Genomic DNA, 27,688 nt, shown 5'->3' with positions numbered 1-27,688 from the left:
CATGACCATGATATCATGACCTGCGCTTAAATCAATAGTCAGACACTTGACCAACTGAGCCACCCAGGTGGCCCCAAAACAACTATTTTGAAGAGTTAACTTCAAGGTGCTAAATTTATGTCACAACCCTTAAAAAGAAGTCATTTATGTCTGTGATATATGTATCTCTATACGCCATTTCCTTTTGAAGGCCAATGTGAAACATCACTAAAAAGGGCTGCAGTTGCAACACCACCTTTGATATGACGGCGCATGAGCATAATTAATATCGCATACAAATGCCGTCTCTAAGTATTAGATAGCGAGCTCACTGCCGAATTGTTCTGAAAATGATAGGGTCCGCTTCTTTTAGGTTAAATCACTGAGAATTTTTTTTAATTGCCCTTTAATAGAAATCATACGATATTTTTAGCCTAGAGAAAACAGAGTCTGTGGGAACCACCTTCTCCCACCCATGTCTTGGCAGTGGGAACTGGTGTCTCAGATCAAGACTATTTACTGATCCCCATGGTAACAATGTGCTCTTTCTTGCATAAATCCTAATATCATAAGGACCTAATGGTTCTTTAGTATGGCATCTCAACCCCAAAATAACTATGCTGATGTGAAATATAAATGCTCTAAATAGAACACTTTTTTAAATTAAAAGTTAAAAACCATTGCTATGATGCTAGAAAGTTTGATGTAGCCTTTTCAGTAGAAAACGAACATTTTGGAATGAACCCTCTGCCATTTCTGAGTATGGACACTGGGCCTTCAAAGAAGTGATTGAGTTGGGCCTTTCAATTTGTTACTTGGCAGAGGATCATGCGGGCAGGAGCAATGTTGGGGTTGGGGCTCTGAATAATGTCCCCATACCCATGCAGCAACAGTCCGTGAAGACACTGCCCAGGTGCATGGGCCGCCGGGGTTTAGAGGTCATTACCCTCTTGTTTTCCAGGCTTAACAAGAAATTAAATCCCTAAAAGCTTCATCTACCCTGAGACCTGCTTACTCTGAGGTTGCTAGATATATTAAAGCACGCTGGCTAAGATTTCAAACAACAAGAAAGATTAATCTCTTTGGGATCCTCAGAAGAAAAATGCTATACGAATACCAACAAATGGTATACTCTATTTTATCTCCTGGTCAGACCTGACACCTTTAAGCCTCCAGGATTACACGCCCATTTTAATAAAAGTAGTGCTCTACAGAATGGACTTCCTTCCATACGACGACATTATAATTTTGTCCGAGAGAGTGTAGGTGGTGGTGGAGATAATTCTATTTTTCCTTTGACAGCTTCCCCTCCGATGTTTCAAATGCATTACTGTTTTCAAGGGCTTCATGGAACAAATAAAGTCACTTGGCATTTTCACGAAGAGGAGCGTTTAGATACTCTGGACCCAAAGATTGTACTCCAAATAATGTGCTTCTTCCCTTGGCATTATAAAAGCAACCAGATGAAAAAGAGGCTTGCACATCTGAGTGTAGAAAGCAGAGAAGAGCTACAGCAAGGGTAAAGGCTGCCCAGGCTCCAGGTTGACTCCCCGGGTTTTAAAATAAGTGGGTTTTTTTGTTTGTTCTTGTTTTTGTGTTTTTAACTGAAAGCGTCTAATGAGAATGCTAGCTGGGAAAGATCGGGTGAAGGAACAAGTGAATGTTAATCCCCACCGAGGTCAGGAACTTTATTTTATCCGCGTTTGTATTCCATGTGGTGATTGGCCCATCAAGGCCTTACACAGATATAGGCACGAAGGAAAGAAGGGAAAGATTTATGAACCATCAAGTGGTCATTTTTGTAATATAAACAGGAGAAAGATTTTTATTTTAAAAAGTGCTATTATTAAGATATCCTCCACAAAGCATAAGTTTGGGGAATATTTCTTACGTAGTTACGTCTCTGTCTTTATGTGTCTGTGATATATCTGTGTGTGATAAAAATGAAGTATGACTATAAATAATGAGGCATAACGAAACACGTATTTTGAACAATATATCTGTGTTGGAGTTGAATTCAATCAGGTTATGCTGAAGTAGTATTGAAATTCAATACCAAATGTCGCGATTATAGATTGTTCAACAGAAAATATTTATTGAGCCGCTTCTACGGTCTGTATCGATAAAATAACAACACTCTTAGGGACCGGGAAGAATGAAATCACTTCGCCCATAGTCATACAACTCCAGAAAGCAGAGAACAACTTGGCTGGCTCTTGAGGCAATGCCCACCCAAGACCATTTAAAGTTGAGGCATTCTTACCTGTCCGTTACACAATTTGACTTTGGAATATATTGTTTCTTTTTTCCTGAAGGAGCCTTTTGGTCATTGTAATTTCAAATCATGATGGCTCAGAAGCTGTCCTTAATAAGAATAAACTGAAGAACTTTTTACCTCCTCCACGGGTAGTATCGGCATCTACGGATGTAGTGTGACTGCAGCAGCAGAAAAAGACGTGACACGAGACAGGTTCTCAATGAGTTCAGACCTGGAGCCACTATTGATTGTGTTTGCACTTATTCTCAGCTGCAATCACTCAGTCTCACAGTTGGACAACACCTCTCGTCCAAAATAAACCTTCCATTCTTGATTGCTCCGTATCAGGCAGCTGCCATTTCCAGCTGTCTCTTGATCAGAACACATTGCTTTAACATTTGCCTCTTTATGTGCTTGAAGCAAATGAACAAGCCCAGGAATATTTGGAGACATTTTATGACACATACCAGTGTTATTTGACTCTGCAACAAGTTAAAAACAGATCACAATGACTAATGCCGACACGGAAGAACGGTTGTTTCCACTTACCTGTGTCTGTGGATAAGAAATATGTTGAGTTTTTTGGACCAGAGAGTCTCTCCTTCCATCATGGTTAAAACTGCACATGCAGGATGAAAAGACTGGAGAAAAGCAGAATGATTTACTGAACTTGTTGCCTTCAGAAAGCAATCTCATTAAAGTAGCTTGTAGGTAGTCCGAAAGTATCTCAAATAAAATAAGCTCCATTTTGGAGAAATATATGTCTTCGTGTAATGTCTGTGCATTTTTCTAAACACTCATCATGCCTTTTTCCTACGTTAATGCATAGCGTAGATGACATATACAATATTTTATGGGTGTAGACGGCTGTGTGAGCCTCTGGGCACGGTTACTTTGTAAGAAATGTTTAGTAACATGCACTTTTGCAAAGTCTTTCAACTTGTCTTTGAACCAATGGCCAAGTGTGTTTGGAGAAATGCTTCCCTGCCTTCACAGCCTCATAGTTCTCTGCTTTACCCCTCAGTTCTTCCAAATCAGTCTCGTTCCAACTAAGCCTGATGGGATGCCTCCTCCTTCATCAGTGCCTTTAAATCACCTTCTCCTGCAAAAATCACTAGGGTCCAGCTGCGGTGTTGAGAAAGAATGCTATGGCATTCCAACATTTTCTCTCTACTCCGGTGTCCAACAATTGCAGTGAAAATAACTTGTAAGCAATTTCTTCCCTTCAATCCCTTCAAGCTCTCCCTACACCTCAATGAAATACATGCAAAACCAAAACAAAACAAAAAAACTTCTTCATTATATTTTACATTAGCATAATGTCTCTGCCTGTTTTCTAGTGATAAGCCCAGGGATGTGATCAAGCTTACCTAGGCTGTCTACACAGGAAGATAGAATACACTTTAAATGATACACTATTACAATTAGTAAATCCTTTTAAACACTGATTTTTTTTTTTTATATAGTCAGTGTCTGGTGACAAAAAAAATCCTAATAACAGGAAAATCTGAGTAGATTAATGTGCTTAATATAATTTTAAATTTATTTATTTAGAAATATTACTCTAGGAATTTATTTAGTAATAGAACACCATATTAGATACTATAAATAGATTATACAGTGTATAATGGGCTCAGTTCCTGAAGTCAGGAATATTCTAATCCACTTACAAAGGAGAATCTACAGTTTGTTTTTTAAATTTTTTTTTAATGTTTATTTATTTTTGAGACAGAGAGAGACAGAGCATGAGCAGGGAAGGGGCAGAGAGAGGGAGACACAGAATGTGAAGCAGGGTCCAGGCTCTGAGCTGTCATCACAGAGCCCGACACGGGGCTCGAACTCACAAACTGTGAGATCATGACCTGAGCCAAAGTTGGACGCTTAACCGACTGAGCCACCCAGGCGCCCCTGAGAATCTACAGTTTCAATAGAGAGCAAAAATAATTGAATACTGTTGATTTTGTATTCTTTGCTTTGTTTTTAAAATGTTTTTAAAATAGGACTAAACTCACAAGTAACTATGACTATACCATTTCTCTTGCTTTCTTCTACAGGGAGGTCCTTACATTCACATAAAGTCAAAAGAGTATCATTGGACACCTATGAAGGGTTTGAGACCTTAAATCCCAGAAGGAATACGAGACCAGTTTGGGCTTTCTATTCTGTTGTTCAGGTGTTAATCATTGGAAGCACCCCCAAACACCCCTCAAAAATCTGTTTGCAAATAGTTTTTTAAAAATGATCCTTGCAGGAAGGCCTGGGTGGCTCAGTTGGTTAATCATTCAACTTCTGTTCAGGTCATGATCTCACAGTTTGTAGGTTCGAGCCCCGCATCAGGCTCTGTGCTGACAGCTCAGAGCCTGGAGACTGCTTCGGTTTCTCTCTCTCTCTCTCTCTCTCTCTCTCTCTCTCTCTCTCTCTGACATTCTGACATCCCGCTCACATTCTGTCTCTCTCTCTCAAAAATAAAAATAAATGAAAAAAAAAAATGTTTCTTGCAGATCAGGGGACATGAGTTCCAAAGCAGAGGAAGAGGGCTCATCATTTGCAAATGGCATAGAAGAACAAAATCAAACCCTGTGAAGAGCAAAAAAGAGATGAATTTACCCAAGATCATCTCCCTGGATGCCACCAGCTCGGTTAGAGCTAAATCGTTGATGACTTGAAAGCACCAGATCATGTAATCTGACATATGAGGATATACACCACAAATAATCAAATATTTTAAAAATGAAAACATCAAATGAATTAAATATCCTTATTATATTAGAGCTATTAGAATTACTTAAGAGGGGCGCCTGGGTGGCGCAGTCGGTTAAGCGTCCGACTTCAGCCAGGTCACGATCTCACCGTCCATGAGTTCGAGCCCCGCGTCAGGCTCTGGGCTGATGGCTCAGAGCCTGGAGCCTGTTTCCGATTCTGTGTCTCCCTCTCTCTCTGTCCCTCCCCCGTTCATGCTCTGTCTCTCTCTGTCCCAAAAATAAATAAACGTTGAAAAAAAAAAAAAATTAAAAAAAAAAAGAATTACTTAAGAGATAGGGGTGCCTGGGTGGCTCAGTCGTTTGAGCATCTGACTTTGGCTCAGGTCATGATCTCACGGTTTATAGGTTCGAGCCCTGCATCGGGCTCTGTCCTGACAGTTCAGAGCCTGGAGCCTGCTTCAGATTCTGTGTCTCCCTCTGTCTCTGTTCCTCCCCCACTTTTGCTCTGTCTCTTTCTCTCTCAAAAATAAATAAATATTTTAAAAACTTTTTGAAAAAAGAATTACTTAAGAGATCTTCTAGAAGCAATCTCTGATGTTAAGCACAATGGTTCTGCATTTTCAAAGCCCTGGGAAGAATTTAAAATACAAGTGATCGTATAAGCATGCAGACAAATTTTTAAAGTAGCTAAAGCCCCAACACTTCATTCTGAGGTGTGATTATATACTTCTACACCCCTCCTCCTCTTCCTTCTTCCCTTCTAACACATTAAATTTAATAGTGAACCTAGAAAGCAAGATGTCCCTTTAGGAGCAAAGAAGACATTAAGAATTTTCTTGCAGAGTTGGGGCGCCTGGGTGGCTCAGTTGGTTAAGCATCTGACTTCAGCTCAGGTCATGATCTCATGGTTTGTGGGTTCGAGGCCCGCATGGGGCTCTCTGCTGTCAGCAGCAAGCCTGCTTCGGATCCTCTGTCTCCCTCTCTCTCTACGCCTCCCCTGGTCATGCTCCTCCCCCCTTTCAAAATAAATACATAAGCTTTAAAAAAGAAGAATTTTCTTGCAGAGAGTGCCAAGTAGGAACCCACCCACCCGCTTTTCTTTGTAAACGTTTGCTTTCAAGATTCCTGTAGCATTCTATTACCATCAAAACTCATCAAGAAGGAAAATTAAGTCTCATAAAAAAAAAATCGCAACTTTGATTGTGTCATAACTCCTCCACTTAATATACCCCAAACCAACATGCTAAGCCTGTCACTCAAGGTCCTTCGGGCTTCCTCCATCCCAAGCCTCAGCCCAGGTGGACTCCTCACAGTTAGACAAACAGATTCTGTACCATATTGCCTCTTGGCTTTGACTCAACTTTGTCCACCTGGAATTCCTGCCTTCTTATCTACCATTTGGTCACTCAGGAACTCGGGACCTTTGTACTTGGTCCTTGGTCTGTGCCTGAATCTGTGCCTGTCTCAGTTCTAACCCTGCTTCAAGAGTGAGGAGTCTAATTCCAAGCCATGCACTTATTCCATGAAATCTTTCTTTCTCTCTCTGATCAAGAATAATTTATTGATCTATCCATTCCATCATTTATTTAGTTAAATATTGTATTGAATGCCTATTGTAGGCTAAGTCCTAATAATACAAGTGCAGGTGAAATCTGTTCCCTGACTTTGTGGAACTTGAAGCTGAATTGAAAAAGCAAACGGGTGAAATAGCAGTTACCCTAGAGTTATAGCGTGGGAAGGCAGAGTTGTACAACGTGTGCTCCAGATCCTAAACTGCACTGGAAAGGCCAGCGTCCTCCCGGAGGAAACAGCAGCTGATCCGAGCCTTGAAGTTCAAGGAGAGTTAGCTAAACACAGAAGACAATGACGAATGTTCTACGCAGAAAGAAAAGGCGCAGGAAAATAGCATAAGAAATGTGAGGAAAACCACGGCTTTCTACGTAGTCAGGCTGTGCATGCAGTACAGGTCACTGGAGGTGGCTTCAATGAAAGGATCTGGGTGGGTGAGTGACCAGAGACGAGATTAAGATGTGAACTGTAATTGGGGCACCTGGGGGGGCTCAGTCGGTTAAGCCTCCGACTCTTGGTGTTGGCTCAGGTCATGATCTCACGGCTTCAGGGGTTTGATCCCTGCATCAGGCTCTGTGCTGATAGTGTGGAGCCCGCTTGGGATTCTCTCTCTCCCTCTCTCTCTCTCTCTTTCTCTCTTTCTGCTCCTCCCACTGTCTCTGTGTCTCTCAAAATAAATAAATAAAAACTTTTTAAAAAAATATGTGAATTGCAAGTAAATTTTAAAACATCCCTGAGAACTAAGTTAAGCAATTTATATTTTATCCTAAACGTTTTGGGGAAGGATTGAAAAGTGTGGAGTGGGGAGTGGAAATATCAGAATTGGAGTCTGAATGTTACCATCATCCACCCAAACACCCGCATCTGAAAAAAAATTAAAAGTCCACTTTCTGTATGAATTATGGTTTTATTTTTCTCAAAGAACAGGAAGTCTGGGGTGGGCAACTCGGTGAGGCTGTCAATACCTGAAGTTCTTTCTGCCTGTCTGGCCCAGCTTCCTTACCTCATAGGCCTTTGTCCTCTCCCTTGTCCCCTCCGGGTCACCACATAGCGGCTGCAGTTTCAGTCTCCAGGTTCATTCTGTGGGAGGGAAATAGGTGGGAGGGGTAGAGGGACAAGCGGGGCAAAGCTGACCCTGTCCCTTTTGACCAGATAAAGACACACTTTCCTGAAGTCTCACCCAGGAGACTCCTATTTATGCCTATTTGACCAGAATGTGTGTTACACGGTTGTCCCTGGCTGCAAGGGGCGGTGAAAAAACAAAGTTCCCCTTTAGGAATTCTAAAGTAGAAAAAGGCAAGGGAAGAGAGGGCACTGAATGGTCCCTCTGCCTGCCGAGGGCACGGTTGCCATCTGCTGGGTCCGCCACTGAGCTACATACGGTCAGCTTTTTAAATACCGTGTCTTAAAAAGTAACCAATTAACTAACTAAATATCATATCTTCATTTCTCTCAGATACATTATTTTTATATAGAATATATATTTTTATACAGATAACACATTATTATGCATACGTATAATGTGTAGATACTATACAACATAAAATGCACTAACAAATGGAATCTATATATACATTTATGTCAGATTGAAAATATATAGATAATAATAACATAAAATGTATTACGATATAGACTCTACACACACACAAACACACACATATGTCTGATTGAAGGGAGGGAGGGGAAGGTTTGAATGTCATAATATTTTGAATTTTTTTTTTAACGTTTATTTATTTTTGAGACAGAGAGAGACAGAGCATGAACGGGGGAGGGTCAGAGAGAGAGGGAGACACAGAATCTGAAACAGGCTCCAGGCTCTGAGCTGTCGGCACAGAGCCCGACGCGGGGCTCGAACTCACGGACCGCGAGATCGTGACCTGAGCCAAAGTCAGACGCTTAACCGACCGAGCCACCCAGGCGCCCCCTTTTTTTTTTTTAATTTTTTTTTTGAATGTCATAATATTTTGAATGAAAAAAATAATTGCCCCTCCTTGCTCTGGCCTTAGTGCTTTGCACAGAGATTACTCAAATCCAGAATTCCTCCAACTTGCCATTAGTACAGCTATTTTGTACCCTTCCCTCTTTTACACAAATTTTAAAATGTACGCAAAGGAGAGAGGATAATAGAATGAGTCCCCCAGCGACCAGTCAACCACCCGCAGCAATGATCCTTTTGCCAATCTTGTGTCATCCATCCTTCTCCTTTTCCTCTGGAAGGCTTTAAGCAAACTTGTTCCATTTCAGTACACAAAAATGAATTATCTCTGCATACCTCAAATTTATTTTTTCTTCTTCAGATAAGAGAGTCTATAGGAATTTTAACAGGACTGGGAAAAAAAGGCTAATGGAAAAATGTTATTCGGGAATTCTCTCACATACGTGCGCACATGCACACACACGCACGCGCGTCCCAACAGACTGAAAAAAAGAGAGAAATTTTGAAAGAGAGAAGCCGAATTTTCAGCAACTGGAAGGTTAAGTGGAGTTTCCACAGCCCCCTGGGGGAGGACCTCTCCCCTAGAGCTTTATTAGCCGCAGCCAGATTTCTCCTTCCCTACCCTTCAAATTCAGGTCCAGGTTATGTGTCATTTAAAGCATCGTTGACAGTTAATAAGTGTAGCAATTAGTCTTCTGGTCGAGTTTACATTCTTTAACACTATAAAAAAAGTTTTCTGAATCTCGAACTGTATGCTAGATGGTGGATTAGTAGGAATTGCCACAAAGTTCTAAATGAGAAGCTGTGTCCGAAGAACCTGGCCTCTCCTTCTGTCTTGAAGACTTTGATCACTCTGACCTTCCGTTGCTACCTTATCCTTTAAGACAAATAATTCAGAGTGTTCATGGCTCGTCTTAACTAAATAAGTACATTAAGTATGTATGTATTCATTCATGTACAAATTCACGTCCATTTGTCCAGACATTCATTTATACATTTCACCATTCACTCAACATTTTGCAGGTCCTGTACATGTCTTATCGCTAAAATCTTTAAGGATGAAGACCAGACCGTGGTAAGGAGTTATAATTGTGCCTCTGTTTTCATAAGCTAAGCAAACCCACATCCTAAAAGCTCTACGTGGGAATCAGGGGAAAAGTGATTGTTCCCTAAACGTCCGGGGAGTAGAAATGCCAATCTGAAAGCGTATTTCCAAAAAGACACAGTGGCAGGACGGCGGGGTGGGAAACGGGCCTGGCTGGAAGGATCTCTATATGTGTATTTTTATCGTCCATGTGTTGGATGAAGCGGAGAGCTGCCAGATAGCTTCTTTTCCACAGCTTGGAGTTACTGTTGGGAACAGATCCATGTATGGAAGCGAAAGCCGAAAGGCACAGATAAGCAGAGATCCAGCTATGCAAACCATGTTTAGAGACACTTAAAGGACAAGCATCTCAGGTCCTCTCTTTCTGGTAAATTCGGAGCAGCCATCATACGGGGTCTTTTCTCACATCCAGCCCATGCGGACCGAGCAGCCCAGACTTGACGGAGGTAGGTGCAGGGCTTTTGTGATGAAACTTATCTAAAGGAGCATTCATGAATATTCCTTCCTGAGCTCTTGATGTCCTTTAAGGGAAGCTGCCAAATGATATTTTGGAGAAAAAAAAAAAAAAGACAGGAAGAAAGAAAGAAAGAAAGATTTGGGTTGGGGCTGGTGACTGAGAGGTATTTAACAGCTCTGCCTTCACAAGACAAGGCAGCTTGGTTACAGAGGGAAAGCGACAGCACGGAATTCCTGCCAAATCTAATCCCTTTGTCCGGGGTCACTTACCCTTTGGATTTTTGCGGATAGGAGTCTTCCCGGATATTGCCAGCACCTTTGGAATGAGCCACAGCTTGCCGTGCGTTCTGATGCCGTGTATTTTAGGCTGGGGTAGGTAGGATTTGCCCTTTTCTTCGCCTGCTCCTCTGAAGCCAGCAGAAACTCACACGTGGGGCTACTTCTTCCTTAGACATGGAAGGGCTGCTCATAAACGACATTATTATTTTTGGCAGGGGAAGTCATTTTTGCAGTGTTTCTCAGCAGATCGGAGGTTGATTACATCCTGTTCAAAGATTCTTGGGTTGCTTTCACAAACACGGGTCTTGCGCAAGTGGCAATTGCTGAAGCCAGCTGAAGCGTTGGATGGTTCTCAGTGCCTCTAGCGTTTTTCTTTCTTTTGCATTAATGACTGGAAACAGGAACTTGAGGGGACACTTCCCCAAAGATGCTTGCAGCTGTCAGGGATGTGTTGGGAATAGTAGGTTGTGACAGAGTCACAAAAGCTGTACGTCTCAGGAGTCCAAAGTAAAAGTATAAATGTGAAGACAAGAACAATAGTAGCATCTCTATGACTCTAGTCCATTTTCTGAAATACTGGCTAACTCTGCCAAATCTTATCGGTCACACTTTGAAATGTGACTCTAGCTAATTACCAAATTGTAACAATTAGACCATTAAAGCAGTTCTTTGAGAGTTGCTGGCAAAATCTGTGAACCCTTTCCAAACACTTTAATGAAATCAAGGGACAAATTTACGGGTCACACATGTAAAATGTGTGGGTTTTTCCAAAATTGAATTAAAGTAATTTTTCCACAAGAAAATGAAACGTAAATCCAGAATTTCTCTGGTTGAGAATAATGTGTCTCTATTTCAGGCAAGATTTGAACTCTCGTTCTTTAGGCTTTCAATCTTGTCATAGAGCAGGAGAGGAAAAAAAGAAAGAACAAATTGGATGTGACTTTTCCTTTCCTTTCCTGATGGCAAAATGATTAATAAACAAGTGAAGGAAAATAATAAAAATGGCTTGTAATACTGACCAGGGAGATGTTCTTTGGATAAATTAGAGAGTGGGAAAAGCAATTCGCTTAGGGGTTGCAGATAAGATGACTCTAGTGATGGAGTGATTTCTCTCAAATTGTGAATATTCCATAATACCAAAAAAAGTGGCAGAGAAGGAGAAAACAGGGTTCTATTCCCATAATAAAACTTCATCATTGTTAAAATAATTATAATACTAAAGCATGGATGTTTTCATCAAATTATTCCTTTTCATATCTATTCACCCTGACGGCACATGAAATTAACAACACATTCAAGCTTACCCTCTACAGATCTCTAAAATAGCCTATTTTATTCACCTAAAAATACTAATATTCTGATACTGAGAGAGAGAGAGAGGCAGGCGATAAACTTTGCCTTCTTTTTTTACACTAACACACACAAGGCGTTGTAACTTTCGCTAAAGTGGAATGGGCCTACAAAAGGGTGGCTTTAAAATACTGAATTAAACACTACATACCAAGCAGCTTTTCCAAAGGAACAGTACAGCAGGAGTCTGGGCAATTTTCAATAAGCAAAGGGTTATTGTAAGTTATGTCACTGGTATTTGTGACCAGATGCAATGCATCTATGATGTCATTGACTGTTTTCTCATATGCTTACTGCCAAGTACATTTCAAGTATTCATTCCTCATGAGAAATGTCTGTTCCTGTTAGTCTTTAGTAAGGAAATTTAAGAAGTGCAATATCAGTAATAAAGAGTGACTTATTGCTATTTTTTAAATAGTATGTAAAGATCCGTGAAAAAAATTACAAATACTCAAACTACTTGGCCTTTTGACTATGACTTCTTAAGCACTCAGTGATGACTATACATGTAGACAATCTTGGCGAGGTCATGACCTGAAGGAAATTCATGGTGACCAAGAGTGATAAAGAAGTTGAAATGTATCCTAAGAACACAGAGCACAGATTTGAGGCTCCTGTGTATATGACGGTGCCAGACGGGATAGCTCCTGGGCCAGGTCACTCGGGCTCCAATGAGCAGGAAGAGCAAGTCTTTTAGGGGCTTTGATGGGGAACAACTTCCCTGAACATTGAGGGCAGAGTTTGTATGAAAGTGAGAGGAGAGGTTTACTTCTCCAGAGGTATGAAAAAGGATTTTGATCCACAGGAAAGGACATTAAGTTTCAAGGAAATGATAGCATTGGGCTACTTTTTAAAAATCCCCTTGGGGGAAAAAAGACAGAGAGGGAAACAAACCCTAAGAGACTCTTTATGACAGAGAACAAACTGAGGCTTGATGGAGGGAGGGGGGTGGGGGACGGGCAAAATGGTGGACCAGCATTAAGGAGGGCACTTGTTATGATGAGCATTGGCTGTTATATGTAAGTGATGAATCACTGAATTCTACTCCTGAAACCAATATTATACTATATGTGAACTAACTAGAAATTAAATAAAAATTAGAAGAAAAAATTAAGAAAAAAATAAAAATCTCCTTGGGAACTTTAAATGAAATAAAAATCTCTCCGATGATTAAAAATTGTGGGACATTGAGTGGTCTCGGACAGACCACTGACGATTTCAAGAACCTTAAAGATGACAGCAGGCATGAGACTCGGGAACAAATCTGAAGACCAGAGAGGCTATATACTTTCTCCAAGGTTAATCAATGGATTAATCTTTCTCCAATGGTTAATCAATGGGTTCCCCAGAACCCAGATAATTTGGTTTTCTGATCAGAGCTAATCTGCCTATGCTGCTCTTCTTTCAATTTCTTAAGCTCAAAGTTACATATTTTCAAGTGTCACGGCAAGGTATTAGAAGAATTCCGTGACCAAAGAATTTTGAAGGTAGTTTTAAGGCTTATAAAGTAATGAAGGGAACAGATCTCTGTGGCACTTAGTGCTGCTGTGGAGAAAATGGCCTTTCCTACCTTGCTGACTTCTTCCCATGCTTCTCACCTCTAACTGCACCTGAGAATCACTTAGGAGGAGGAGTGTCCACACTGCACTCCAGATGAACTACATATGCTCATGGGGTCCAGGTAAGGGTAGTTCACTTTTTAAATCTACCCAATGAAACGTAAAGCCACAACCAGGATCAAGAACCACTTCGTTTTTGAAATAAAAAAGCGGTAACCACTTTAATTGATCTCGACAGGCAAGTTAACAGAACCACAGCTGAAGATCAAAACTGAACTCTTGCCCAAAGAGATGATTTCTTTGAAAGCTTTACTGATGTAATCTTTGCTGACAAGGAGATCCTCTTTACAGGTTTCAGCATATTTTTTTTTAATTTTTTTAACGTTTTATTTATTTTTGAGACAGAGACAGAGCATGAACGGGGGAGGGGCAGAGAGAGAGGGAGACACAGAATCGGAAGCAGGCTCCAGGCTCTGAGCCATCAGCCCAGAGCCCGATGTGGGGCTCGAACTCACGGACCGCGAGATCATGACCTGAGCTGAAGTCGGCCGCTTAACCGACTGAGCCACCCAGGCACCCCAGGTTTCAGCATATTTAAAAAGAAGTTTTCTCTATACAAAGGATTGATATGGATCTATGTGATATCTCTCATACTTCTTTAGCCTGAAATTTACGTGTGCTAGCCACAATTATAGAAACGTTAAAAAATATGTATATGTGACGTTATGGTTCTGAATTATAGACGGTAAATGACATTTTATACCATTTTAGCGAGTAGCAAACAGCCATCTTGAAAGGGCTTGTTAATTTTGGATAGCAACGGTTTTCTCGGGAATAGGCAAATCACTGCCTTTTTTGCCTTTTGCCTTTCTAAGTGGCAAGAATTCTGGAAAGAGAGTGAGTGATTTTATGCGGGAGATCTATTCGTTTATCACATATCAAAATACATGAATGAGAAACTAATGGTAGCCAAAATATGATGAAGATATGTAGGGACACAAGAGACTCCTTCCATTTAAGGTGGGAAACGAAGACTGGGCTACCCAACCCTGCAAGGAAAGAGTCTGGGCCAAATGCAAGTAAATACAACTTAAAGATCTTAGATAAAGAAGATTATTCAAGATAGTGGGTGGAAGCAACGATCAGAGTTCTGACCGCTGATGGTAGGTGGGATCAGACAATCTGAGTTTCATCCTGACTCTTCAATGTACATCATGGCTGTGTGACCTTGGGCAGGTCACATCATCTTTGTAGGCCTCCATTTCCTTCACTATAAATTTTGGATAGTAACAGCATAACCACATGGAAGGGATTAAGTGGCAGAATGCACACAAGGTATTTAGCTTCGTGGCCAGTAAATGGTGGTACCATCTTTGAAAGCAATATTAAAGTCAAATCAGTCTCTTGAGGAAGTCTCTGAAACTAGGAATATTACACAGAAGAGTGATCACATTTCAAGGAGCGTATAGATGCATTCTTAAATGCCTCTCAAGTCAGTTTTTAAAATCAACCCAGCACTAAAACTGAGCCTTTGGGAAGCACTGATTAAATACTCTTTCATTGGTTGAGTATGTACCCATTGAATCCCTTTCCTACTCTCAATTATACCATGAAGGTGAGCCTTGAAACTGTCATTTAAGATATCAAAAATAAAGACATAAATACAGATATATATTCACTCATGAATAGTAAGAGACATACAAAAAAGCAATTTCAAAAATGAGCTCGTATCATCATGGCTGAGAAGGGCATCAGTTAACATTTCTTGAATCATTTTCTGAGCAAGGTATGTTTTAGGTAGAAATAGAAGACTTCATTGAATAGTTGCTCAATGAAGAGTAATGTATTACATTCCGATCAGTAATAATTTATAATAGTAATTATCAGTCTAGGCCTTCAGTCTGCCCAGCAGCTTACCCCCTGAGAGATAAGATGTGATCATTTATGAAATGACATTATTGATTGCAAGCTATTCTTGAATTTCATTTAAAGAAATATAATTTTAACAAACTATTTCTAACTTTCAACCAATTTTACCACTGTTTTACCCATATGGATGCAATACATACAATGACATAAAAAGGTTTGGTTTTGGTTTTGGTTTTGGTTGAATCTCCAAATTCTAGATTCAGACAAATCTATTAACTACCAATCATGCATCTTATCGCCATGCTGGGCAAATTCTCTAGTAACTACCTTGGCATGTGTTGCGCTCTATTATTTTCCAAGCATGCTTCCAAGCAAGTCGCATATATTAACTTATTAATTCTGATCATTGCTCTACAAGATAAGCAGCCATTTCACAGAAAAAGAGTGAGGCACAGAAAGGTTGCGTAATATGCCCAAGGTCACACAGCAAGTAAACAGAAGAGGCAGGGTTTGAAGCCTGTGCTTAACCTCCGTGTTCTCACTGTCTCACAATTGTTTCCTGGCCTTTTAAAAATGGAAACAAATAAATGAATGAGTGAAAAAATTAATGTCAAAAAATATTCAGTATAGTGTCTGATAAAAAAAGCAAGCCATGTTATTCTTCTCAGATTACTGTTCATTTAGTTTAATGTTTAATGAGTAAGCTAACCACTGGAAATAGTGCTTCTGAAAAGAAAGTGTAATAAGAAATAAGATTTATTTACTTTTATTTATTAAGGTCAAGTATACATTAAATAATATTTCATATCCCTGAATAAGAAATAACATTGACTGTTCTTTATAAACTAACGTTTCCAAATTGTTGACTGGCTATTTTTCAGACCTAGGGGATAAATTATTATTTTGTGACTATATTCCATCTTCTTCCCTCCTCTCTTCATCACATTATGTTTCAATAAGTAGGCGGCAAAATTTTTATATCCTTCCCCCCATCCTTCACTGTTACGTAGCAAAGATGAGCTAGACACAAATTAAAAAATGAGATAAGAATCATTCAAATGAAAGTTAGTATTGTATTCAGGGACCCAGTTCACATGCATGTTAAATGGCATTTAAATTCCAGTTCATAAACCTAAAATGAAGAATGAGAGCTGCACTTGGCATTCAAGTTGCATTTAGATCAGGCTTATGAGCACGGGACCTTCAGGAATTCAGCATGTAACATTGCACAATTATGTATTAGTTTTATGAAGATTATAATGAAACATATTTTAATTATGGCAATACAAATTATACACAAGTTGGCCACTTATTATTGATTGATTGATTGATTGATTTTGCACAGAGCATGTAATGAAAACTTTTTTCCTCTTTTTATCATGCTTGTGCAGAGGAATAGAGGTCAAATCCACGTTCTACCACTCTATTTTTATTCTATCACATAGGCAAGACCATTTCTTATTGTTTCCCTGGAGATGATTTTGCTACTATTAATTTAAATATTCTTTTGCCTTAAAAGATAAATTTCTACTGTGATGCAGGTAGGGGAAAGGGAAAGCAAATAAGATTAGAGACAAAAAATGGGGCCTCTGCAGGCCCCATAAATCTATACGCCCTAATAGTTTACATTTTTTAAACTATCAACAGTCAACAACCATATGAACAACAGACAGCCATAATAACCCATTAAATTAAATCACATGACTTCCTGAGCAACTCAGAGTGTTGACAAACAAAAACAAAAACACCGTATACTAAAAACCAGACCCCAAACGTTTCACAATTAAGAAACTACACTTAAGTAATACTATATACTTAGCTTAAGTTCAATCCCTGGGTCCCAAAGCCAAAATTTAGGCCCAGGCTGTCTTTGGAACACAGACAAAATAAATAATATAGAGAATATATGTCCCAAAGCTCATTTTTTCCCTTCAATAATCTATATGAATGTATTAGGATAATGTGTAAAGGTCATGAAGGCCATCTTTGCTGCTTCATGGTGAAGAGCTTGGCTTAGGGTAAAGACTAAAACTAAAACTAAAAGAGCTTGGTTTAGGGTAAAGAGTGGGAAGATAGAAAAATTTCCTTTGATACTTTGACGCCCTGGTTGTATCATCAAAACCTGTACCACTCACTGCATCCATAGGGGGATCAAAGATTCTCTCTCTCTCTCTCTCTCTCTCTCTCTCTCTCTCTCACTGTTTTATTTTATTTTATTTTATTTTATTTTATTTTAGCCTATTTATTTATTTATTTAGAGAGTGAGAGAGAGAGAACGTGAGCATGATTAGCAGGGGAGGGGCAGAGACAGAAGGAGAGAGAGAATCCCAAGCAGCCTCTGTGCTGTCAGTGCAGAGCCCTGTGTGGGGTTTGAACTCACAAACTGTGAGATCGTGACCTGAGCTGAAATCAAGAGTCAGATGTTTAACCCACTGAGCCACTCAGATGCCTCTTAAACCTTTTTATTTTAAAATAGGATATTAGACACATCTTTACAATTTGCCTAACCAAAAGGCCCAAGGCTTAAGTGTTTTTCTCAAAATAAATGGGAAGTCACTCACCAAAGATAAAGTCTTAGCAACACGAAGAAACTGCGACCACACCTTGTCCTGGCTGGAACCATAGGTCAGAGGGCCCAGGACCCCTCAGACCAGCAGTCTCTACAGAGGAAAATTTCTCAGCACAGAGTCCCAGTGGGGATGCTACTATGACATGAGGAAAGCCAAAACTACTAGAGCTCCCGTGGATAATATATTCTTATTATTAAGATTCGGTCAGGTCCACCTGTATGCTGTAGGAGATGGGGCCACAAAATTGAAATTGCTGCTAGGTGGTCAAGAGACAGCTCCCAAAGGGCATGATGAAGAACAAACTCAAAGGTGACAATTGTCCATACATCCAGTGAAGGACTTGAAGGAACACTTCTCTTCCTGAGTGTTTTCCCTATCTTATTGGGTGTTTTACTGGGTGATCTCTTGAAAGTTCTTTGCCTCCATGTGTCTCTGGTTCAATTACAGATCAATTTTCAAAAATGAAGAGCATAGATTGATTCCATGTCCTTCCAACGACTGCATGCATGTCAAAAGAGAGTACTTGCTAATCAAAGCACCTAGAACTGGAGGAGATTTATGAAAACTGGCAACATTATTTTAAAATGTCAGTTTTCTAAAGTAAGCAAGTGTGTGGAGTTATTTTTAACTTGCAGACACTGCCTTACAAATAATTCATAAATTTTAAAAAGTTGCTTAAAGAGTACCTCTCTAAATCTCTTTTTCTACTTAGCATTTCCATGGGGGTGGAGGGCAAATGCCCTTTATATTTCTATAGCTACTAATAACAATGGTAGCTAACACATAAAGCAATTTCTATGTGTCAAGCACTTTTCTCAGTGTGTTTACACGCATTAACTCATGAAATCCTGACAATAAGCTCATGAGCTGGATCCTACTGTCATCCTCGTTTTCTGATGAGGAAAATGAGACAGGGACAGACTAATGAAATCTGCCCAAGGTCACACAGTTAATAATAGTAGACCTGGACAAATCTGGCTTCAGAGTCAATCTTATTATCCACTCACTATGGGCAAGTACATAGCAGATACTAATAAAGAAAGATAACTACTTGTATCTACTAATGCTACTTCTAGTCCTTATAATCTTACAAAACACAATTCCTATTCTGACTGACATCCCTTGAAGTTTCTGAAGAAGAGCAGTTACTACATTTCCCTCAAACTTTCTCTATGGCTCCAGTTTCTTCAGTGGGTCCTCTTATGACATGTGTGTGAATTCCACCTCAGTATAATGCCTAAAGCTCTTCTTTGAATGTGCACTAGATTCTTTCTATTTTTTTTTTTTTGAGAGAGAGAGAGAGAGAGAGAGAGAGAGAGAGAGAGAGAGAGAAGAATGCCCCGGGGAGGGGGGCAGAGGGAGAGGGAGAAAAATCTCAAGGAGGCTCCATACCCAATGCGAAACCTGATTCGCATTGCTTGCTCTCACCACTGTGAGATCACAACCTGAGTCAAAATCAGGAGTCTGACACTCAACTGGTTGAGCCACCCAGGCTCCCCTCTTCCCATTTTTAATTTATTTTGTTGCTGTGTTTAGGGGATTGAAAGCTACAACTCAGCCAACAAGTGTGTTGCAGGTAATTTTAAGGGCTCCATGCATGGGACCTTGAGACCTATCCCTATCAAATTCCTGCTTATTAGCAATTTTATGGCCCCTCTTGCAATCTCCAGAATTCCTCAGACTACTGATTGGTTCAAGGTTATCTTTTGAAAAATTTTCATACATTGGTATGTAATTTACTTAAACAAAGCAAAGCATACGAACAAATTTGGAACAACGAGGTGCTATCTTACCATGACTCCACCCTCCTATCCATACATCCAACTGTCTATTCAACCCATGTCTGCAGATCCCTTGACTCATGTTTTATATTTTCAGAATTAAACTCATCATTTTTACTATCCACCTGACTGATCTTTCTGGTTTGTCTAACTCTTTGATTAACCTTAAACCAGAAAGTCAGCTTAGACTCCTTTCCTTGACTGACTGTCTCCCTACTGCAACAAATAAGCCCTCAAATTCTTCTATAGTTCCTATCTCTTGAATGTCTCTTATATCTATCACCACTGCCTTTTATAGCTATTACATGAGTTATTTCAGTAACATGCTATGAGATGCCCTTCCTCCAGCCTGGCCACTCCCACTATGCTCCACTTAGTTGCCAAAATGATCTTGCTAAAACACAATTTCAATCAGGCATACTTATATGTAAAACCTTTCAATGAATCCCTATAACTTCTAGGATAAAATCCAAATTTATTAGGTTAGTACCAAGGACTGTTGAAATTGTAGACCTGCCTATGTCTCTAAGCTTGTTCTTCTCTATCACCCAGTAAACTTTCTTTGTCCCAGCTTTACCAAACTATTCACGATTCACTGAAACAGTCCAAAGTGGCTCTGATCTCCATTTTCTTACATGTTCATTACCTTCTTTCTTCAGTGTTTGTTTCTCTTTTCACTTAACAAACCCTGCCCTTGCTTTAAGACTCAAAACAAGAACGCTTCTCTCTGTAATGCCCCACCCCCATTATCCTATTCTGATTTTTTTTCTTCCATTGTGCTCCCACCGCGCCCTGCATAGATCTCCATGATCACACTTAGTATTGTCAATGTGTTTTGCGGCCTCCTCATTAGACTCTAAGCAACTTGGGGGCATGTACTTATCTTACTCATCTTTGTGTGTGAAAGGCTTGGCACAGTTCTAACGTACAGTGGGTGTAGTCCACAAATACTTAGTGAATAATGAAATGAATAATTCTCATTGGATGGAGAACTAGAAGAAAATGTTCGCTAAGGAATCATGTGTCTTTTGTCTTCCACATGCCCAAGCAGGAGGCCTGTCCTTCCTCATTTACCTCCAAACTGTTAATTCTAAGAATCCGACTGGCTCTTTACATCCTAAGGTCCACCTGACTAACTGATAAACAGATTCTTGGAACACTACTGATTCACATGTTAAGGATGTGTGGCCTTTGGTGGTTGATTAACTTCAAACTGTGGTCTATTTATTCTGAGGCTCTCCAGACTCACCAACCTCAGAAGCTATCCCAGCCTCAAAATGAGAGAACTTACACAGAAGAGAGGGTGATTGAAATCTTTCTTTTTTAGATGAATATTCTTTTTCCTGATTTTATATTCCAATACCAGAAATATTCTGAGAATAACTTTTTAAAAATCAAGCACAGGTTTATCTGGTTATGAGGGCAAAAATAACACATGGTGATAGTGAGAAGCTTCCATTAGCATTTTTAGCAACATTATCCAGATCTTGATCCAACTGTTTGAAGTACTTGCCATACAGTGGTATTTTCTATCTTTAGATAGTTCTGAAATCCTTTTGGGTAATACTTTTAGAAGTGGATTTTAATCTGATGACACCGGATATCATTTGAGTAGTGCCTCCATTTGGATCTGGAAACTTAACTCAGTTTACCAATGTACACAATTAGATATGCCAAGGATACCTCGTCAAATAATCTGTTTATTTAGGCCAATGTGGATATCTCATTTAGATAACATCTAAAAACTTAGATAGCATCTAAAACTTGACTTAAGTTTTGTATTGTTCCATTTATTAGAGCCAAAGTATTTCTTGCCAGTGAGGAAAAAATGATAATGAGTAAGGTGTAGGTACCTGAATGTAGCCACTGAATGGGTCTGCTTAATTTTTTTTTTTTAAAGGATAAAATGATACCACTTGAGAACCAAATAATTTCTGGCATCTAACAACTGTGTAATTACTGACAGTCCTCTTTGAAAAATACTAACTCTACCACAGGAGGAGGTAAATCGTTAAACAGGCATGAATTTCGATGCTTGGAGACTAGGAGCAAAACTACTACACTCAAAATCCTAAATCCTGTCTTCACAATCCCATTCTGTCACAAAGTGAATAGTTAGCAAGTCACTAATCTTTTCCAGACCTGTTTTCTCTGTGGGATGAAGAAGTTTGGACTTCATAACCACTGGAATGCCTTCTTGCTGTAACGTTCATGGTCAAAAGTGTGTGCGACAATGGAGAAATGTAGGAAGGCTTTCATATGTACATGTTGGTTTTTTGCTCACTAACTGATACATCTATGATTTGCTCCTAAACCCAGCCTTCGTTCTTGGTATGGCTTTTCATTTTTACATAAATTGCCCCGGTCCTTGTCATCTGATGACAATTAAGGCATAAATGGAAAAGAAATAAAAAGATGCGTTAAGAGCATGTCCTGACTTGGACGCTTCTCTTTTGTCCTGCACATTTAATATAGGATATGTTGTTCCTCAAAAGGTGGTTTGTCACTTGCAACAACATGGATAGTCCATGAGGATATTATGTTTAGTGAAACAAACCAGAGAGTGGAAGACAAATACCATATGATTTCATTTATATGGAATTGAAAGGACAAAACAAACGATCGAAACAAACCACCCCCCCCCCCCCGCCAAAGGGAAGATGGTTTACTTTCAGACATAGGATAATAATAAAAAGGATTATGACTACCATTTGTTGAGCTACTACATTGGAAGTGGGACAAGCTCGAATTTGAATGTACATCTACCTGACACTAAAATCCATGCTCTTTCTACCATATCTTATATCTGGAGAATCATCATTCAAAACGGCAGGTTTTGTTATCGTGAACACAGAAGAAATCATGTCTGTGAACAATCATAAAATTGTGTATCAGATGATACATAACTTTTCAACTTTATTTATCATAGTGTTTCTGTTCAAAGTAAACAAAGTACAAAGTTGATATATCCAGCATCAAAATTCATCTCCCAGTGCTGTGACTTCTCATTTCAACTGTAGCTTCAGGTGTCATTTGTAAATGAATGATAATAACAATGATTACGCTGCATTTGAGGGGGTGTGAGCAAATGAAATAATCGGTGAGAAGTCTTAAAAACATGACACATGACAAAGAATTTGCTTTCCTCCCCCCTCCCAATATTTTCCTCCGAAAATACAACTAAGATCATCAGACAGAAAGACAGAAGCACTTACTTCTGGATCCCAGTTCCACTAATGGCTGACACGAATTACACTCAGGAATGAATGACATGAACTCTTCTGAACATCAGCCAAAGGAAAGGTGGCACTACATAATCTCTAGGTCCCATTTGGTTTTACATGATTATAATTTATTTAGTCTCAAAACCAATTTCTCCCACTTGTGCTTCCTCTTTGGAAGCTGGAGCTTATTTTTAGTGTTTGCAGTAAAAATGTGTTTCAGAGAAGCTGTTGGATTGAGGACAAAAAATGTCCAGGTACCTGAAAGAAATTACAAGTTAAATGGATGAGTCACCAAAAGGCAGTGGGACAGCCAGACCTGTCAGGCCCGTTATTCGAATTTGGGCCAAATGATTCAACTATTTGATTGTAGTGATTGCAGAGACCTGCAGAGGGGAGAAGGCACACACGTTTGGGTGGATCAGGTCTGACCTGAAGTTTCTCAGAGCTGCAAAAAGGGAATAAGTATCAAGTGTATTAACCAACTTGGGACAGAGAAAATGAAGAAGAGGAAACTCCATCACAAAGACAGAACGTAACTACCGATTGATTGTCCGTTGGCATAAATAATATGGGAAAGATTGCTGGATTATGATGGAGGGAGAACTGGGGTCTAGGCCTGGTTTTCCAATGCCCCAGTTCTGTGATCTCGGTAAATTTATTTTCATTTTCTGGATCGAAGCTTCTCTGATCATAAAATAAGAGCCTGACTTGGACGTTTACCAAAGGTCCCTCACAACTGTCAAATTGTATTCACAGGAGAAACACAGGTAATGTTATGAAATATCCTTTTTTATATGGAAAGAATCTCTTTGGTGTTGGTTTGTCTTTTGGCCTTAAAACTTCAAAATAGAAATTCTGTATTTTAACATCAGGCTTGAATGTTCACATTCTTATAAGAAGAAGGATAACTATAGTAGAAGTATAGTGAATGGCAGGGTTTTCTTTTTTTTCTTTTTCTTTATTTTTGTTTTTCTTTAAAAAATTTTTTTCAATGTTTACTTATTTTTGAGAGACAGAGAGAGAGACAGAGCATGAGTAGGGAAGGGGCAGAGAGAGGGAGACACAGAATTCAAAGCAGGCTCCAGACTCTGAGCTGTCAGCATAGAGCCCGATGCGGGGCTCGAACCCATCAACCGTGAGATCATGACTCGGGCCAAAGTCGGACGCCCAGCCGACTGAGCCACCCAGGCGCCCCAAATGGCATGGTTTTTAAATCCAGATTGGAGAAAACATTGCTTACCAATTCTTCAGTGTTACTGACTTGTAGATATCTTTATCTTTGTCTAGTATAACACATGTTTCTCTATAATATGATTAGCATCTTTGCCCATTTGTTCCAACTAGATGTCAGCCATCAGAAAGCTTTACCATGCGTTATACATTTTGCTTCTTTTTCACCGATGTTATTGATACCCTGTGTTCAATATCTTTGTCAGATTGACATCAGACATCTTACATTTTGAGTTTTATCCTTGGACATCCCTGGCTATTGGAGGAGGCAATTGTGAATTGACTCCATCTTGCTCCCCACAAATCAACTCAAAATATTACCGCATTACCTTCAACTTTTTACCTTCAGTGTGTACTTAAAACTTTCCGTAATGAAGATTCATTAAGTACCTAGAAGATACTCATTTTTGCGTCCTCGACACTTACTGAGATGCTAGGTATCTGGGAGGTTCTAATCAGTCTTGAATAAATTAGTATATTCACATTTATAAGAAGAAGCCTAACATTATGCATTCCATATATGAGCGGAAGCTTCAGAAAAAACAGTTAGAGGATATGAAAGGAATAAAGGTCTGAAAACTTCACAACAAAATTATTCTGTGCTTATTGCCTTCCGAAATACTGAAGTTTCTGTTTAGAATCCACATCAATACTCAAAGGTTAAAACACTAACAAAAACCCATCTCTCCATGTTTTCCAGTAAGCCACGTGTTTTAAAGGCAGGCACATTGCCTCTGCCCTCATAAATACATGGTTGCCCCTTCCAAGTGATTGATGATATTTAAATGATGCATATTTTTCCCTGGTGGAAGTAAAATATCCACACACTTTCACCAGTTTCTTGGTGGAAACAACAACAACAACTTGTACGTACTTAATGTCATCAAAGTTCTCATGCATGTGTCTTGGTAGGTACGGGAAAAATATTTTTGTGTGTGTTTGTTTTTAACACAGATTTAACGGCACCATGTAAAATGTTAGAAGTGTATCATCACTCCTCCTTTCCTCCAGCCCTGGCAACCACCTTTCTTTCTTTCTTTCTTTCTTTCTTTCTTTCTTTCTTTCTTTCTTTCTTTCTTTCTTTCTTTCTTTCTTCTTTCTTTTGTTCTTTCCTTCTTTCTTTTCATCCCCTTTTTAAACACCCCCCTTCCTTCTCTCCCCAGTTTCTGGTAACTGCCTTTATACTCTATGTTACTATGAAACCAGCTCTTCTCTCCCAGTTTTATTGAGAAACAATTGGCATACATCACTGTGTCAATTTAAGATGTGAACCGTGGGGCACCTGGGTGGCTCAGTCGGTTAAGTGTCCGACTTTGGCTCAGGTCGTGATCTCATGGTCCGTGGGTTCAAGCCCCGCGTCGGGCTCTGTGCTGACAGCTCAGAGCCTGGAGCCCGTTTCTGATTCTGTGTCTCCCTCTCTCTCTGCCCCTTCCCTGTTCATGCTCTGTCTCTCTCTGTCTCAAAAATAAATAAACGTTAAAAAAAATTTTTTTTAAGATGTGAACCGTGATGGCTTGAATTACATACATTGTGAAATGATTAGCACAGTAGGTTCAGGTAACATCCATCATCTCATACAGATACAGTGAAAAGAAAGAAAGAACACAGAAGAAAAAAATTCTCCTTGTGATGAGAATTCTCAGGATTTGACTCTCTTAACAATTTTCCTATATACCAGACAACAGTGTTAGCTGTAGTCACCATGTCGTACGTTACATCCCCGGGACTTACTCGTCTTTTAGCTGGAAGTTTGTACCCATTGACCACCTTCCTCCAGTTCCCCCCTACCCCCACCCTCTGCCTCAGAGTCACAGGTCTGATGTCTTTTGCTAAGAGTTCGGGTTTTGGAGTTTTGTTTTGTGTTGTGTTGCGTTTGGTTGTTTTTTACTCCACATGTAAGGGAGATCATATAGCGTTTGTCATTCTATGTCTTGCTTGTTTCACTTAGTATAGTGTTCTCCAGCTTCACCTGTGCTGTTGCAAAATAAATTCTGGAGATAGGTGGCAGTGCTGATTACACAGTAAAATGAATATCTTGAATACCATGGAACTATGCACTTGAAAATGGTTAAGATAGTAAGTTTTATGTTATGTGTATTTAACTATAACAAATAAATTTTGTGAGAAGTGTATCACCGTGTGAAGGCGAGTGAGTTCCCTCATTTCACCTTGGGCTATAAAAATCTGAGGACTGGCTTTTTAATAAGGCGACTCTGTATTGGCTCCTTGGGGACTTAGAAAACTGTTTGATTGGCTAAAGTTTTGAGATTGTTCCTATGGTAGAATTCTGCCAACGGACCTGATCCTTTTCCTGCTCAGAGACCAACCGCACAGAGGAAGGTTGTGAGGACGCCATTTAATGGCTCTTGTCAGAGCGGGAGCCTGAGAGTTAAATGCCACATCTGTCTCAAGGGAAAGGACAAAGTCTGCCTGCTTTTTGGCCCTCCAGCCTTCTGCCCTCTCTCTCCAACTGAAATGTTCTAAACCCAAAGTAAAACTGAGTCTCCAGCCCACTTCCCCTTCCAGCAATATGCCACAGTCCCCTTACCACCAGAGTGAAAAAAAATAAAAACTAAAGCTTCTCTGGCATCTCCTGGGAGGAATGCTGCACGTCAGAAAAACAAGAAGAGACTTTTAGGTTGGTGACACGACATAGAACCATGACCCTGGGAAGGAAAGTTCTTCCTACTTTCCTCTGCCTTGTACCCCACCTTATGAGGAGTCCATTTTCAGTTCTTCATCTAGTCCGTATGTCATGTGGTCCTTAACACAAATGCTATGCCATATGTGTGTGTGTGTGTGTGTGTGTGTGTGTGTGTATTTCTTTTTGATGTACAAGGCCCAGGCCCTCCCATTTAAGCACAGCAAAGTATGAGGGAAATTATACCTTGGTTTTACAGATGGTGAAGCTGAGCAGGGAGACCTGATTTTGAATTCTGTTTCTGCTATAAATGACCAGCAATGTGTCACCTTAGCCTCGCTGTCCTATCTGTAAAACAGGGATCCTGATAATGTCCCTGGGTTGATGCAACACCTTCATGAGATGTTTGTTAGGCACTCGGTGTTATGCCTGACACAGAGTCAGCACTCAATCAACAAGAGTTGTTATCACTAGAGCATTATTATTTCCACAATTAAGGCTATCTTGTGGGATTCTGGCACAGATCTTCCACGTCTAAGCCTACCATTCTTTTTGCTGTCACAGGGCCATAGTCTCACACACCATTGCAATCTACCTCGGGGCAGTTGGAAGGCTCAGTCAGAGAACACTGTGTATCCCCTCTCTGTTCTCCCTGAAATATTACAGTGAGTAGCTCCTCTTGAAGGTCTTAATAATGCTAAGACATGAGCACAGTCCTGTAAAGTCTCAGTTAAGTAAAGAAATAAAATGATGCTTAATACTAAAATGGCACAAGGAGAGAATTCCTGTGAAGTCGAGTCACCTTTTGGTTAGGAGGAAAACAATCTATGAATAAGGAGATTAATGCGTGAGTAAACCATGAGAAAGGTTTGGATTTCTTTGCCTCCTCCCACCCCCTTTGGTCACATTACTTAAAAAGAAAAGCAGTTGGTTTTGTTGAAAAGTACACTGGCATCTGAGACTTCCCTTTTGACAACTAAAAGGGAACATGCTTATTCTTTCCACGTGCTGGGCAGGATCAAAAAAAAAAAAGGCAAAACAAAAAACACACACAGAAGGAACAAAAAACTGGAGAGTAAGCAGTTTAGGAATCGCGTTTCAAGAGAATTTGCCTGCACATCTATGAAATGAGATGGCAACAGTCAACCCTAAGAGCATATTAATGGACCTGAATCTCCTGA

At 39.8% G+C, this 27,688-nt stretch overlaps 1 protein-coding gene and 1 long non-coding RNA gene across 7 annotated transcripts in view; one reads left to right on the top strand and one right to left on the bottom strand.

Annotated features, from left to right (window-relative positions):
- Nucleotides 1–2,047: 2,047 nt before the first annotated feature.
- Nucleotides 2,048–11,821, bottom strand: LOC131484670 (uncharacterized). Of its 3 annotated transcripts, XR_009248380.1 has the most exons (4): nucleotides 11,785–11,821; nucleotides 10,275–10,776; nucleotides 6,656–7,587; nucleotides 2,048–2,877 (listed from the first exon to the last, which is right to left on the bottom strand). It is a non-coding gene; the product is annotated as an uncharacterized LOC131484670 (long non-coding RNA). The 3 variants fall into 3 exon arrangements; XR_009248379.1 differs by lacking the exon at nucleotides 11,785–11,821 and having other exon boundaries at nucleotides 10,275–11,030; XR_009248381.1 differs by lacking the exon at nucleotides 11,785–11,821 and having other exon boundaries at nucleotides 7,511–7,587; nucleotides 10,275–11,030.
- Nucleotides 9,695–27,688, top strand: part of SLC8A1 (solute carrier family 8 member A1) — a 384,206-nt gene continuing 366,212 nt past the window's right edge. For 3 of the 4 annotated variants that reach the window (XM_058683152.1, XM_058683153.1, XM_058683154.1), the window contains exon 1: nucleotides 9,696–9,994. The gene's annotated coding sequence lies outside the window, so the exon portion shown is untranslated. Of the gene's footprint in view, nucleotides 9,995–27,688 lie in introns of all 4 variants that reach the window. The other variant, XM_058683157.1, reaches the window with a different exon arrangement.

Source organism: Neofelis nebulosa, chromosome 9 (genome assembly GCF_028018385.1).
Source record: "Neofelis nebulosa isolate mNeoNeb1 chromosome 9, mNeoNeb1.pri, whole genome shotgun sequence".
Lineage (NCBI taxonomy): Eukaryota > Metazoa > Chordata > Mammalia > Carnivora > Felidae > Neofelis > Neofelis nebulosa.
The sequence above is the reverse complement of the archived record's forward strand: the minus strand, read 5'-3'. Positions and strand labels throughout refer to the sequence as shown.